This window comes from Phaethon aethereus, assembly GCF_964289735.1.
Source record: "Phaethon aethereus genome assembly, chromosome: 19".
Lineage (NCBI taxonomy): Eukaryota > Metazoa > Chordata > Aves > Phaethontiformes > Phaethontidae > Phaethon > Phaethon aethereus.
The window spans coordinates 11,228,713-11,244,610 of NC_138595.1; the positions used below are offsets into that span (position 1 = coordinate 11,228,713).

Consider the following 15,898-nt stretch of genomic DNA (forward strand, 5'->3'; position numbering starts at 1 on the left):
AGCAGAATGCTTTTTGACTTTCTCTCCTGCCCAAACGAGCGTATTCTTTTTGGTAGACATGGCTGAGATCTGCAGATAGTATTGCAGGGAGAGAGCTCTTTATTGGTGGTTTCCTCAAGATTTTAGGAGCTGGAACATTGCTGGAGTCGCACATCTGTGATATTATGCCAGTTACTTAGTCATGCCCTGCCCTAGGGTGTTTAGCCAGGCTTGATGTAATGCGACTGAGGAGAAGCACAGTGCTTAAGAAGATAAAAACAAACTACTTGAATTACGCTGGTGATATTTGCTGGGAAACAAGAGTTTCTTGACTGTTTATTTGTAGTCATTGCTGTTTATTGCAAACAAAGGAGTTTGGAAGAGCTCTTTCTCTTTTGCATGCACAATACCTTATTTTAACTTTTGCAAAGAGGTTTTTGTTTAGTGTTTTTTTTCCAATCCTGCATAGAAGCAATAACAAGGAAAAGAGAGGCGAGACCTAGCCATTTTTCTTAATCAAATAACTGAACAAAAAACTAGAGAGGAATCGAGACAGTGTAAGAAAGAAGAAAACCATGACAGTGTTTCAGATGTGAAATTCTGTTTGAATAGCATGTGGGAGTGTATTAAAAGGTACTTCCATCTCCAGGAAAAAGTCAGAACTAGTTGTGTATCTTCTCTCCTACTTTGTTGTTGGTTGTGGTCTGATCCAGCGTTGTGTGAAAAGCACTCTTGCCCTTGGCTTTTTATGGCTTCAGCCATAAAAAAAGGAAAAGTAATATTTTCCAGTACTTGGAAGGATGCCACCTGAAAATCTGGGAGAGCAAGTAAAGAAATCAAGCAGTGAGTATCAGTGTCAAAGCTCTGGCATAAAGGAAATGTGCCTCAGAACAAGGCTCACCAAAAGTAGATCAGTTCTGCAGCTCAGAGACAGGCTGCTGGCTATTTTCTGTCCGTGCTCGCCACCCTGCCCGATCTCTGTGAGGCTTCAGGTGTTTCTGTTCTGCCAGGCTGCCCGTGTTCCTTGTGCTCTCCAAAGGAACGCTTGAGGTTGTGCCGAATCTGTCCCCTCTGTGCTCTGAAGATTGTGGGGGTAGGAAGATACTTGCAAACCCAGCTTCAGACCTGAAACAATTTTGTTCTTCTTTCTCCGACATCATCAAGGCACTTGTGATGTGAAGAGCCACGGCCGCGGTGCTGTGCGTGCAGGCGCTGCCTGGCTCCGGGGAAGCTGCGTGCACCTCCTGCCTCTGCAGCGGCGGTGCTGCAACTTTTGGATGATTTTCATGAGAGCAAAAAGCTGCTTTATTGCTGCACTGCTTTTCCAGTGCTAATACAAACCAGCGTGCTGTTGGGTAAATACTGGTATTGATCTTTATTCCTCCGTGCATACCAATATGCGTGTATGGCGAGATTGTTATTTGACTTCTAGTAATTCTTTTGCTTGAAAACTGATCAAGTAAAGTCTCTAAAGACAGACTTTTGCAGCTGCGCTTGGTATTCGCCATTTATTTTTTATGCCTACTACTGCGACCTCTTACTGGGAGCCAGCTCCATGGCGCAGAGCAGCGTGGTGCCTCGTACACGCGTGCCAGCGAGTAGGCTTGGCTCCACTGAGAGCTGTGAAAAAATCCCTGGAACTGGAAGACTCTGACTTCCTACTGAAAAGCTTAGGGGTTTATTTTTTATTTCCGTTCTGGATGTAGACAGGGACACCGGACAGCTTTTTTTTTTTTTTTTTCTTTTGAGGTAAAGGTTGTTGAAGTATACTTTGACAACTATGTGTGCTCTCTGTGGAGTCAGAAGTGTATCAAACTTCAGTGCTTAGAAGTCCCAATATCTTCTTTAAGCTCAGTCAGTAAGAAAGGGCTTTTGGGAAAGTAACTCAGAGTTTGTTCAGTGGCTGTTACGAGATTCTCTTACTATCCTTATGCTGCATAGTGTAATCTTGAGATGCTGTGACCATGGATTTATATCCATGGTACCTAATTTTTCTTATGCAATGGATTCCACTAATTGTCAATTTTCCCTTCCTGACTACAAAATTATTCCCTATTCTTGTAAGTTTGGAACATGATGCTTCAGGGAACACTTCTCTCTGTGAAGTATGCTATGGAACATTTACTAATGTAAACATAAGTATTAAATGCACACTTTGGCAGAGGATGGGATTAATATAAATTAATGACTTGCTTTTGTGCTGTTCTGAACTCCAGCACTGAAAAATACCTGCGTTATCATAAATACTTCTGACTAAACCATCCTTATGAAAATAAATGAACCAAATTAAGCTTTGGATACACTTTTAAGTTGGCTTCCAAAGAAATCAAAGCTTGTGTGTTGTGCTACTGATCTGCTTCCACGTATTGCAGAGAGCTTTTCTATTGCCACAGAAGCTTTTAAATAGGTTGCATACTCACAGCCAAACCAGGCAGAGGTATGACTCAAAACACTGGTGTCCTGAAGTCATTTATTGTTTTATAGTTTTTTATATTTTTTATAGTTTTCCAGCATCCGAGGGAGTCTGGTGTCTTGGCTCGCGTGGCCGGCAGGTTGTTGCCTTGAGCTGCCGATCTGACGGTGTGCGGCTCGCTGGGCAGGGCAGAGTGATGGGGGACCCGGGCGGTGGGTGAGCTTGTCTTGCAGTCAATGGCTTGTCTCAAAGGACAGTCAAGCACAAAGCATGAATGCTTTGAAATACTTTTAGAGTTCATTTCTGAATTTTCCTCCCCTTCTCCTCCCTGTTGTCCTCAAATTGTGGCTGTTAAAGAAATCCTAGACTGAGGATCTCCTCATGACTCTTTCTCTTCATGTATCTGAAATAGCTCGTGTGCAGCTATTAGAGAGAGATGGGTAAGTGGATGTGACACTCGTAATTGCTCTGGCTTTTATGTCCCTTAGACCTGTCTGAACCCAATAACTGTATTACATGAAGCCCCTCACAAAAATAAATCCTGTTCTGCACGTTCTGTTTTTACAATTTAGTAGATTATTTCTTGTTAGAACTTGCTGAGTAAGTACATTTAGAAATGCCTGCACATCCCTAAATACTGAAATTGTAATACATATTTTTGATACCCTAATTCTAAAATATAAAGCATAACATTTCTGAAAAATACTTAATGGAAATAAGGTAGATGCTTTAAAAAACAAATTTTGTGGGGAAATGTGGGGAGTTTGAGCTTTAATGATCAGAAATAGTTTATGAGGATCTAGTGTTCTGAATCTTTAAGCACTAAAGTGTACCAGACGGTGTTAGGTCTTTTAAGATGCATGGGTAATAGAAAATGGTTTGCTTTTCCATTTACTTCATAGGGTAGACACAATTGATTTAATATTGATAATCCCTTTTGCAAGAAGACATGTGCAACTGAATCAGCAAAATACAAACTAAAATAAGCAATCAATGAATGGAGCGTGATTAGGAAGTGGCAATATGAATAGCAGTCTGAACGCTTGCTTTCTTTCAAGCTTGTTTATAATCTTTACAAAAGCCAAATGAAGATCAATTCATTTCCTGGTGAAGCTTTATTTTTGTGAGGAGAACATGAATGAAGCTTGTTTGAACTCAATAGCTTTAGTCTGTGGAATTGCTTGTCACCAGTTCAGAAGGATATTCAAGCTTTTTCCTTTCCTACTGAGATTTAAAGACAAAAAGCAGTAAGGATATGTAAGTAATAGCTGAGAAGCAGTGCGTATGACTGGATTAAGGAAACTTGAGCGAGCTTGAACCTGTCTGTGTGTGTTCGCACACGCTATGTGTGTGTAGACAGCTGTATACATTATAATGTATTGTATTTCAGCCACGGTTCTTTGCAGCCTAATCACGAGTAAATCATTCCATCCAACCACTGAACCAATGATATATAAGCATTTACCTCCCAGCTTTTCAGCTGCATCAATACAAAGTATATACTGGTTTTCTGTGGCAAAGAAGGGCCAGGAGCGGGTCTGTGAATACCCACTGGCTGCAGGCAGAAACGGAAAGCCAAATCTTGGGTGCATATTAATGTGTTAAATTTGGCTGTGCAGGTGGGAGAAGGTTTTGTGTTAGATTTTGCTTTGGGTCTCGCGGGAAGTGGGTAGAAGTCAGATGGCATTCATGTGGTGAGGAGGAGAGGGAAGATGACTCCTGAGTTTTCCTACCGAGTGGTTTTCAGGTGTACATCCAATCATAGAATCACAGAACGGTTAAAGATCCTTAAAAGATCCTTCTAAAGAACCTTAAAGATCATCTAGTTCCAGCCCCCCTGCCATGGACAGGGGTTCCTTCCGCTAAACCAGGTTGCTCAAAGCCCCGTCCAAACCTCTGGTGTCTATAGGTAAATGACAAATACGCATCGGGAAGGTGTAGACCATGTGTCACTCTATGCATTTCTGTACATGTTTGCTCTTTGTGTTTTGTGTCTACTCACATCAAGTATATCGCGGCCTGTGCTGCCTAAAAATGCGTCTGATAAGGCCGGCTGTCTTTACAACAGAAGTTGCAGTGTACCTCTGTCTCCTTTGGGGGCTGTTGGTGGTGGCAGGGAGGAAGGAGCTGACTGTTCAGGCTGTAGTGTCAGGCTTTAGACACTCCTGTTAGAGTGTCTGTTGTGGCAGAAGAAAGCCCTACAGCCTTAAATCATGTTCCCTGGGTTTAAGCAATAGTAAAAGACTTCCTCAAGTGTCTGTGCTGGGTAGTTGTGTATCTGGTGTCATTTGGATCTCTGCAGATAAAGGCATAACAAAAAGGATATGATATGCGACTCACAGGGCACCTCCAGCTCACCGCTAAAAATTACAGAAGAGTGTTTTGGTTTTTGGTTGGTGGGTTGGTTTTTTGTTTTTTGTATTTGAGGGGGATGTGTGTCTGTCTTTTTTTTTTTTTTTTCCCCTTAACCCTGTAGCAATTCAGCTCTTGACTGGCTGTATCAGGCTGGATCCCTCCCTAACCTGATTAGTAGGTATTTAAATGGTGTTAGTGTTTTGCGCAGTGCTAAACTGGGTGACCTTTCTCCTTGTATGCTCAGGCTCTGAGTTGGTTAACTTTGTCTCCCAGTTTTCTCTCTTGTATTTCGTTTTGGCAGAGGTGGAGAATGCAACCCATAACAGCAGAAAAGCCATGCAGGAGCAAATTTAACCACAGAATAGCAGTGGTGGTGTGGATCTTCATCTGTGGAATAAAGGGAAACTTCCGGCCGATGGGAGTGGATGCTTGGCCAGGAAAAAAAAGTTTCATGAAAAACTAGAGTACCGACAGTGTGGCCAGTCGTTGCTTTTGAACTCTATCAGCACCTACTTTTGTGGCCTTCAAGTTTATTAACCTCTCCATGCTAAATGTCCCCTGCCATTAAGGGGGCACCAATATTTATAGCCAGTTACTTGCATTCAGTTAACTAGTACCTGAAATGGGAATACGAGTAGAAATGTAAATCAAAATCAGTCCCCTCCTCTGTTTTTGACACTTTTGATACGGCTTGTGACTTGACCCAAACAAAGCAGTATGTATGATTTACCAAGTGGTGTGTTAACATGACCTCGGCGAGCAGCCTGCACTGCGCGGACGCATCGGTGGGTTGTGGTGGTGCCGGCCCCGGCAGGCTGACGCGGGTGTTGTAAAGCACTCCGTGTGTGATTTCCACCATGCTGAAATTTGCCGGACAGGGCTGAGTGACACCCCTCTGCTGAGGCTGATCTAATTCTGACAGAGGTTAAGTAAACTTATGTAGTGATTTCTATACATAACAGAAAAGGTTTAAAACCCTCTTCATCTTCCCAGTTCATAAACCTGCCAGCAGAGTGGATCTGTTATTATAAAAAAGAAGAGCTATCTCTAAAAATCCGTTGTGCCTTTTAAGTTCATCATTTTTATACTAGCTGTTCCAGCAATGGCATCGTTCCACCCTATGTTCCAGGCAGCACGAGTGTTGGCCACTTTTCTTATTAATCGTCCTAAGTATGTATCAGGGATGTCAAAATCTTGAGTTCCCATGAGATCTATTCTAGTAAGATGCTCCTACGATAAGGCTATATACCAAGGATTTAATTTTAAATTTGGCAGGTAAGGCTTACAGCAGTGACAGTTTTATACCAATCCACCTGAGCAGAACTGTGAACTTGTGGGTGACGCTTGCTGGTGTGATTGCTGCCCTGAAGTCACTGGCCCAGGAGGGTGAGATGGGAGGGCAAGGTCCCACCTCGCTGGACGTGCCCATCTGAACGTTCAGTCTAGGTCTACCTGTGATCAAGGGAGAAAAAAAGGCACTTCCACCTACCCCAAAAATAGGTGCATTAGTCTTTTATACTGGACAGCAATACACTTACACCTCAAATAGAGGGGTGGAATAGATGAGCTTTGGCAGTGTCAGTGTCTATTCATTGACCTTGAAGGGAGCTTTGACTTCTACTTTAGACTAGATGTCTCGTAATTAGCCACATCCAGTATTGTGTCTACATGATTGGCTACATGAGTAGTAGACACCTCTAATAGAGGATGTCAAAACACACACTGTTAATTTACAATTTTATGATACCGCCTTTCATCCTGTGATCTCTGAACACTTACACGCTTGTAATTGTTGAGGATTTGGTTGCCCCTGTGTAGCAGAGTCAGCGTTTCTCTGCTTGATGGCGCCGGCTGGCGCGGTGCCCGTCCTTCCTGGGTGGAAACACAGGGTCTGCTCAGCAGTTTGGTGATGGAGTCAAGAGCAGACCTTGCATTGCAGCCTGGCTGCTCAGGATCTGCACTGCACAGGAGGTCAGGGTGCTTCTCACTTTGATGTGACGATGCCTATCTTTGTAAAATGCTCTAGACAGCCATTTTCAAAGCCTGTGCCTTCAGTCCATGCCTATTTTAAAATTATTCAGCATTTAGCTCTGTTTCAAGGGGACTGTTTTAAAACAAACAGATAAAAATGGCTTCTAAATTTTATCCCTGTCTGATGCACTTTGCCTGGGATAGCAGAAAGGCCGACTGACTGGCAGAGCCATTGCAGTAGGACCTGTGGGGTTTGTTCCTGAGCCCCACTGACCTCCTACCTCCTTGGGGTTGACCATTTCTGCATTCTTTCATTTGGAGCAGTGATAATGTTAACTTTGAACAACATCATGTGATGCTTAAATGATTGATGCCTCAGTTAAGCGGAGAGCATCCTCCTCCTCCTGAAGACTCTTGACAAACTGAGTCCTCAGCTCTCTGTCGATGTCCATGGTGTCCACGTATGTCCAGATGCGGCCCCGAGGGAGGCACGTTCGCCTCCTTGCAACATGGTCACGCAGGGCAATGGTCTGTGTCCAGCCCTAACTTGTCATGGTGTATTTTGTCACTGTGGGACTGATGAGGAGCAGGCAAAGAGCCTGGGGGCTCTATGCAAGAAGCAGATGCAGTGGCCGTCATTACTTGCATTATCCCGAAAAGTATGTAACTGGTGATAGGCACCCAAAGGCTGGCCGTGGGATTATAAACCACACTATGTGTTAACCTGCTCTTGGGATCCAGCTCCACCAAAAGAGCCCTGATGCTTTCTCTCTATAATGGGGGAAAATTGGTACACCGTATTTGGGGAGTGCTCTGAAAGCGCAGTCTTGGGAACCAAAGGGTCAGAGCTTTCTAGACACTGAGAGATGTCTGGATAATTCTTTTAGTTGCAAGGTAATGTTTGCTACAGCTTGGCTTTTTAAGACTTTAGTGAAACAGTAATCTATATGATAGCAATTTTGGGGAGAATTCCACTTAATGTGCAGAAATTCTAACCAAGTTGTCTCTTATGCACCCTTAGCTTTAATGTTGCAGTTCTATATATCATTGTAGGAAAGGCATTTAAAAATGTATGAGCTTATTAAGTTGAACTCTCTCTCTGCTGCTAAACCACATTTTATAGGAAAATCTACAAAATCCTGTAAAAGCTGTGCTGACATAGTTGAGCACTTTCATGACGCTAACAGTGTTTTTAAGGACAGTAAGTAACAAGAATAATTTATTCTACTAATCAAAAGAATATTTGCTTATTTAAATATTCAAACTCTCAAGCCTTATACAAGAATGAAATGTCAGGAAGGGATAAGCTTCTGATAAGCACGTTAGCTGGATTTATTTTGTGTGATGGCCAGCAAAGAAATGATTAATAACTGTACTTCAGGAAGCCAGATTGGGCAACCTACTGGCTGCTCAGAATTAGGAAAAAAAGAAAAGTGTGGGGGGCAGCCACCCTAATATGTCAGAGAGGAGGAAATCTTTGAAAACTTGTCATCAGGATCTTCTTTTATGAAGAAGTGTCATCTCCATAATCAGAACCACCAAAGTCTTTGTCTACCCTGTCTTCCTCCACAGGCACGTAGGCTCTGGGTTCCCCTGTCCATTTTGTGCCACCATACAACTGGTACAGCTTTTCATGCCTAACTATTTCTGCCTGCCCAGTTCATGAGTATTTATTATGTTTGATCACACAAAAAAGATGGAGAGGGGTCCAGTAGGACCCCCATTAGTAGCTATAGGTGTGACTTCATAGGATGTGGGAGCAACACAGGGCCCTAAGGACTTGGGGCATTCTGCAGGCCATAGATGTTCACCCTTCTCCGTGGCAGTTCCTGGCGTTGGTATTTCAAAAGTGCATGTAGAAGGGATGTCACCTTCACGCAGTGTGGGAGAGTTGTATCTTGAACAGCCCTAAAGGGCATTTCTGCAAAGATGAGTAATGGCATAGTGTCAAAGCTAATGATGATGTAGCTATTGAATAGATACACTGATCATCAATCAGCCTGAGCACCCGTCAAGGCTAGCACAGAGGGCTTCTGCTCCTTAGACCCTCTGCCATGTGGCAGCAGAAGCAGTGGGTCCAACACCTGCATGTGGCCATCAATGTGTTCCCTAACTTAAGCACAACACAGTGCTGTGTGCTTCCAAAAATTATCTCATATGATGCTGCCTAATCCTTACCTGTGCCAGACATTAGTCAGATCAATTAAATTGGACCAGGGGTGGATCCATGTGAACTTCATGAGGTTCAACAAGGCCAAGTGGGGGTCCCGCGCCTGAGTGAGGGCACCCCTCAGTATCAATACTGGCTGGAGGATGAAGGGATGGAGAGCAGACCTGCGGAGAAGGACTTGCGGGTACTGGTGGATGAAAAGCTGGACATGACGAGCTCTGCTCTTACTGTGACACAGGCTCAGGCGGTATTTCCTCTGCTGTTTGCAGTGATGGTACCTGAGCGTGGCCTGCAGTGGCTGATTTGCCTTTGCTGCCTTTCTGCACTTGGATGTATTTATCTTGCATACAGCGTCGTCTGTCCCGGAGCAGTTGGACGTAGGGAGTGCAGATGCTGTTGCCCACAGTGAGCTGCCCGAGCTCGGAGGTCAGACCTCAGTCCTGCTCTGTGTCCGTCTCAGGGAGAGGAACATGGGATCTGCTTTTTCAGCTGGCAGTGGTTTCTGAGGAGCCCCTCGGGACATCTCCTTGCTGTGGACTGAGGAAGGTTTCACTGCCAAGGCGAGTGGCTGACCTGCCTTGATGATGGGTGCCACGATGCCCAGTTTGCTCCTACCAGAGCATCGCATCCCTGTCAGACAGGCTCACAGGTTTGTGTCAGATTGGGGACCTCAGCTACAGCTTACCTGGGAAGGGCTTTAAACCAAGGGCAGGCAAGCGATGGGGGGCTGGCGAAGGCGTATTCTTCCTCTTATTATATTGTAAGACCCCCCCCCCCGATAATAACTGCACAGCCTTCAGCTTCCACTCAATCTTTGTTGTTCTTCAGTTACTGGTTCAATGCATGTTTAAAAATAAAAATGCAGCTTGCAGGAGGATGGTTGTACTCTCCACAGGCTCTGATTTGGCTTCTGCTCTCTGGCTTAGGTGCTGTCATCTTGCCCAGGACCCTCACATTGTTTCTTCCCTTGTGCTGTAGGGCATGTTTGAGTGCTTCCTTTTATGAGAAGACTTTGTTTTTCATTGAGATTTCTTGAACTCTCTGTTTGGCTTCACTCACCGTTGCGTTGGCATCCCAGCCAGTAAGGAACCGAGTTGAGTGTAGAGTTGGAAGTAGACTTTGCAAGAAGGATTTGTGCTGGGGGCTGTGGTGGAGATCAGCTTTGGGGCATTCATTTGCAGACTGAGGGGTGAATGGCTAAATCTGCAAGCAGAACCTCTGCTTGTGCTCCAGACTGTGCCTTGGGTAGTGCTGCGGTGGCACCAGTCCGGAGGAAGAGAGCTCTTGGCAAAACTGTTGTCACTGATCATCAGTGTTCTGAGTCTGTAGCAGCAGATACTTTTCCTTCAGCGGTGTTTTTCTAATATCTCTTTACCACCTGATACTCCTCTCCATTCGACTCTCTCTGGATCTTGACAGACAACCTCTGCATCTTGTTGCACCCCCATCTCTCAGCTGGAGGGATGGCTCCAGAGGGCTCCAGGCTGGATAATCCATGGTGCTCTACAGGCATTAGGGATGTTTTATTAGAAATACATCATTAGGAAAATCAGGTTACTGATTGATCATTTTCAGGCAGCCTGTTGAAGCCTGTTCTTTAGCTAGATCCAAGATCCTTTAAAACATTGGATATATTTGAAAACCAGGGCACATCTGACCAAAGCAGTCTTTTCAAATTTATGGAGTTCTGCTTCCTCACTGGAAATAAGGACAGCTATACTTTCTCCTTAATAGTATTTAATCTCCACTTTAAGCTTTGGTAGGCATATTTATGTGGGAATTGGGGGGAAGGAGACAGTACAAACAGCACAAATTAGGAGAAAGCTGATGGTCTTGAAGATTTGAGATTCTGTGCAAAATAGATGCGTGTGCTGTCAGGATTGGGTGGCTTGAGTGAGGCATATCATAGAAGGGAAGATGATTTCTAGAGTCAGTGATGAATATCATCTTTGGTGCAGCATCTGGGATTAGTGGGTACTGGATCTCTCAGTATTAGTGGTATTTCTGCTTTGTGATGTGGGGAGGAAGATACCCTGGGAGGAAAGCAAAGCTGCAGGGCTCTCTGTCCAGCTCCTCTCTGGACTCATAACGGAATGCTCTTGCTCGTTTTTTCCAGAGTGTGAGGTAATGCTCCTGTTGTCCTTGGTTATGGACTTTGAAAGAATATAATACATTACTGTCTTTTTCATTAAATTGTGTTTTTGTGAAAGGTGCTACCTGATGGCACCTGTCACCCGCAGGAGAAAATGCACCATGCACAGTCTCATCAAGTCACACCATCGGCATAAAAGTCCACCGTCAGCTCTGTGCCGGCATGGTTTGATCTGGAGCTGAAGGATCAGACAAGTGGGTGCCTGTTTTCCAGGTTGTTCATAAGCTGCACTCATTAGTGCTGATAAATGGTTTGTGTTGGGGTAGTGAAAGTATAGAAACCATCTGAGTTTGGCTCTCAGTTGCCTGATACTAGACAGTGTGATTCTAGGTGGTTGATGGAAACAGCTTTGCACCCCAGAAGACAGTTGATATGTATTAATTGAGTAATAGAGTGGATCATGTTAGATCACTGAGCAGGAATAAGTGTTTTTTAAATGTTACTTGCCATTTTGTGGCCTCTTTGTGCTCCACGAGTCCTTGGTGTGATTCCAGGTTATTTTTCTGCTGTGGGATCAGGAAGCAGTAAATGATATGCTATCCTTTTTCTGTTACCGAGACAGCCAATAAACATCCTAATCTCAGTTACTGCACTGAATAGTAGATTTACAGCTGTGTGGTGAGCATAAAAAAAATGATCGCAGGATTCAAAGGCAGACTCCTGCAGGAGACAAACATACATAGTAGAAAAACTTGATTTTTTTTTTGTTTGTTTTGAAATTGGCTGACTTGATTAATACGGCCTGATGTATGCCAAGCTGTTCAGCATCAGCTTAGCCATGTTTCCTCTTCCCCCATCTCCCCTTCTCATCCTTCATTTGTTTCTGAATGGCTTCTTACATAAAGTAGTAACTGCAAAGAATTCACAGTAAAGAATGTCCTCTGTAAATATATTTTATTTCATGTGTTTCCTTGCACCTTCTCCCGATTGCAAACTTGGGCTTCATATAAAGATTTCGGACCCGAGAAAGGTGACAGTGTCCTCAGTCCGGTAGTGCTGTGCTCTGCGCACCCATCTGCCTCCCTGGTTCCCTGCGGGGCGGGCGGGGAGGGCGCTGGGAGAGGGTCCGTGGATGTGCCGGGCAAAGGTTTATGCTTGGTCTGGTGTCTGTGGTCGGTCCGTCGGTCTGTTTCTGAAGTGAAGGAAGATGTGTCTGAGCCTTGGGCCAAGGACGGAGTAAACCCTCTCTCTCCCCTGTTTAATGACAAGTGACACTTCTCAATGAGAGCTCAGCAAGGTCCTTAAATTAAACCCAGTGCCGTACGTTAGGAGGTTTTCCCCAGCCTCTCAAAACCTGGGAAGTTGTGGGAGCGTGATTTAATGGGACGTAGTCAAGCATGATTTAATGGGACATAAAATGCCTCTTACTTTGATATCCCATTGATCTAAATGAGGGACAAAACTGTAAGGGATCTCTTTCTTTTTGCTGTTGATTCATGGTATTTTGATATAAATCCTGAAAGCAGGTGCACGTTTAACTGAAGAGAGTGGGATTTAGTGGGGACGATGTCACTGTGTAACCTGCGCTAATTGGTTTACGGGTGCTGCAAGTATACGCAGTGTTGCGTGCCGCACCGGTCGAATGTTTCTCACCCAGCAGAGAGGGGATCGCGAGGGATCAGCTGCAGCCTACTTCACTTTGCTCCGATCGGAAGTGTTTTCGGATGTAGGCGGCCGGGCATCGCCCTTCTGTACACTGGCACAGCGCCTCTGGCGTGCGGCTCTGCCTGGGGTCCGCGGGCAGACGCGTGCTCGGCTGGTGAGCACCTGATACATGGCGGGGGGGGAAGTTTCTGAGACAATGGAATGTCTTTTGGCAATGATGGAAAACTGAAAGTGGGCAAATATAAATTTAAAATGAGGTGCTGGTCTTTAACCCTGAGGGTAACGAATAGCTGACGCCGACAGGAAAGTATTGTGGTGGTCTCGCCATCATATTTCATTTAAATGTAAAAGTTTTTATGTGTATGCAGTGGAAATCCAGCGTACTGGACCGAGAGTTGCTTGTGAGCTGAGTGTTAGAAACAAAACCCGAGATTCTACTCCTAGAAGACGTGAGGAGCTGCAAAGGGTTTCCAGCCTACATAAGAAATGGATTTGTTTTAGTGTTAATTCTGGTTCTAGAAAAGCTTGGCAAAAATCTCAGCACAACAGGTTTATTCTTAGAGCTTCTTGTCTCCCATGTGCCGCTTAGCCTTGCGCTCCCCTGAGAACCATCTCGAGTATCACATTTATCTCATTAATTGCTAATCCCCGAAGAGACCAGCCCACGGTCTGAGCTGAGGACTACAGCTGTGCCAGAATCCAGTTCTGGCCGTGCGCGTCCCCTTTTGGCTAATTAGTGAGACTCGAATCCTGAATTTAGAAGTAATTTGGCCTGGGATCTGAATTTTGAGGGTACTGTCTGGCAAGCAGCCAAACGCTTTCTCGCCTGAGGGCAATAACGGGGGGCGGAGGGGGAAGGTGTGTCTCGGGTGGGGTCTGATAGCCCGCGCATTGCTTGGGCCTTGTCCCCGAGCCCCTCGTCATTGCTCCCGCTGGGACCCGGGGTTGGCGCCGGCGTTCTGTGCCGTTCCTCTGGGTTGTGCTTGAAACGCTGAAGGAATTTCACGTCATGTGTCTTCCCACCTTAAGCAGAAAACATAGCCCTCCGGGGTGAAAAGGTGTTGTGCTTTGGGGTACCGGCAGGGTGGAGGTGGAGGCTGAAGCTCCGTAAGCTGGAGCCATGGGCAGCCCGACCGGCTGACCCCCTGTGAGATGGTAAATCCTCCCCAAACTGCTGTCTGAAGTGTGTCTAGGAGTAAAACAGTCAAACCTCTGCGCCACGGCATGTAAATGGTCTGAATGGTAAGGCCGAACCACAGAGTCCAGATCAGTCCCTTTTCTGTTTAAAATGCTTAGAAGAAAAAAACCAAACCACCAAACAACCAAAACACCACCACTTCCCACCTCGCATACTCATTATTCCCGCTATTTCTAACAAGTTCTGCACTGGCCCTTCTAATTACGTTTGAGCTCAAGTATTTATGTCTCTTTCCCTTTTCCCCTCCCTGGCCTGGAAGCACCGGGTGTTTTCCTGCACGCGTGCTTGAGTATTTGCGGATGCACGTCAGCGTGTGGATCACCAGCCTCTGCGGTGGAGCCCGGAGGGCTGAAGCCTGGCAGCGCGTGGCTGCGGGCAGGGAGTATCGCTCAACCCAGCTGCTGGTTGCGCCAGCAACAGAAAGGAGCCCGGGTGAGGAAGACGGACAAACTTGAGGTCAATTTGGTTTTAAATTACTGCCTTCCCTGCTCCTGTGGTTGCAACGAAAGCCACTGAGCGTGGTGTTTATGCAAAGCCTTTGCCTCCCCACCCCTGCTCCGTCTGCCTTTGGAGAATTGGAGCTTTGTGCATAGGAACAATGTGGGTATTTGGCGTGCTCACTCCTTCCCCAGACTTATCTCTTCTCCTAGTATCTTTGTTTGCCTGTCCTCAGCAACAGGGAAGGAGAACCGTGATAAAAGTGGTGCAGGGTGAATGCGAATGAGCAGGAGATGAACCTCAGAGGGCTCAGTTTGGATTTTCGTCCAAACCTCTTTGATCTCAAACTGAGCTCTTTATCCCCCTGCAGCGCGCCCTGGGGGAAGGCTGCCCGGAGGTGTGCAATGATTAAAAGGAAATACTCTTGCTCCTATGACCACCTTCTCTTCAGCTTAGCAGGTATTGACATATATCAAAAGCAGGTTTTTAATCTCGGAGTCAGTTTAGTTTGACTTTCGTGGCAGGATTTCAGGTCAATTGTCACTTCACCCCATCACAACTGTTCATTCATCTTAAAGGGAGATCTTCCCTTTGGAAGATCCTTTTCAGCATTCGGTATGCTCCCTTCCGTAGGGAGCTTGGCTTGCTTTAGGATAGGCAATAGTTAAATCTAGGAATACAACTTCGTTTTTATCCAGCATACTTGTTTAACTAAAGAAGATTCATAAAGAACTGTTTCTGTGAAAATCTTTGTCTCCCAACTCTCATTTTGGAGTCTGAAGAATGCCTGCCGTTGCCTAAGAAACACCCAGTAGAATTAAATACAGAGTTATTGTTGGGCAGTCAATGAGCTTGAAGTGACGCTGGGATGTCATTCCTGCATTCGGTCTTTCTTTGCTTGTCTGGGCAGGATTTACTTGGTAAACGCTCATTGTAATTCTGTGAACGCTGCTAATGTTGCATGTCTAATCTGTCATGAATGCGGAGGGGGAGCGAGAGGCTCGTCGTCATCTTCTTCCCTCACACATATTGTAGGGAAAGCTGGAGGGTTTGATTAAATTCTTTGAAGTAGTTAAAGATCGCCTGTTTGCTTTCTGTGAGTACTTTATTAAGATTTCTGGTTAGGATAAAGTGTGGCATTGAAACAACATCTGTACCTCTTTGGGAACTATGTGTGCTCCTCAGAGAGCTGTGGGTTACCTGGAAGACCTCTTCCACTTAGAGCTACCCTAGTTCTGCTCCATGGGTGTCCTTGGTCTCAAGGTCTGGTGTGTCGATGTAACGTGAACCTGTTGCTTGCCAGGGAGATGCTGACTTGTAGGTGACCTGGGAGCTCCTTCCACTTCTGTCCCGCTCTGATATGCAGAAATGTGTCTAAGCACATACCCAGCCACAAAACCAGCTGGAGTTAAGCAATTACTCCTGAAACCCAGAGAGATGATCACAAGGTTTTGTTTGTAACCTATCCTGGCTGTGAAGTACAAGGACACCTGTTCATGGCAATGCTGTGCTGGGGTACTTCAGAGCCAGGAACGTGTTCAGAAGCATTTGCAAAGAGAGCTAAAACATTTATGAAGACTATTTAACCAAGGGTCATTTTGTATTCATTTCATTCCA

The 15,898-nt window shown here is 45.3% G+C and overlaps 1 protein-coding gene across 1 annotated transcript in view; it reads left to right on the top strand.

Annotated features, from left to right (window-relative positions):
* GALNT17 (polypeptide N-acetylgalactosaminyltransferase 17) overlaps positions 1-15,898 on the top strand; it is a gene marked incomplete at its 3' end in the record, with an annotated part of 218,366 nt that overhangs the window by 62,679 nt on the left and 139,789 nt on the right. The window lies entirely within an intron of this gene.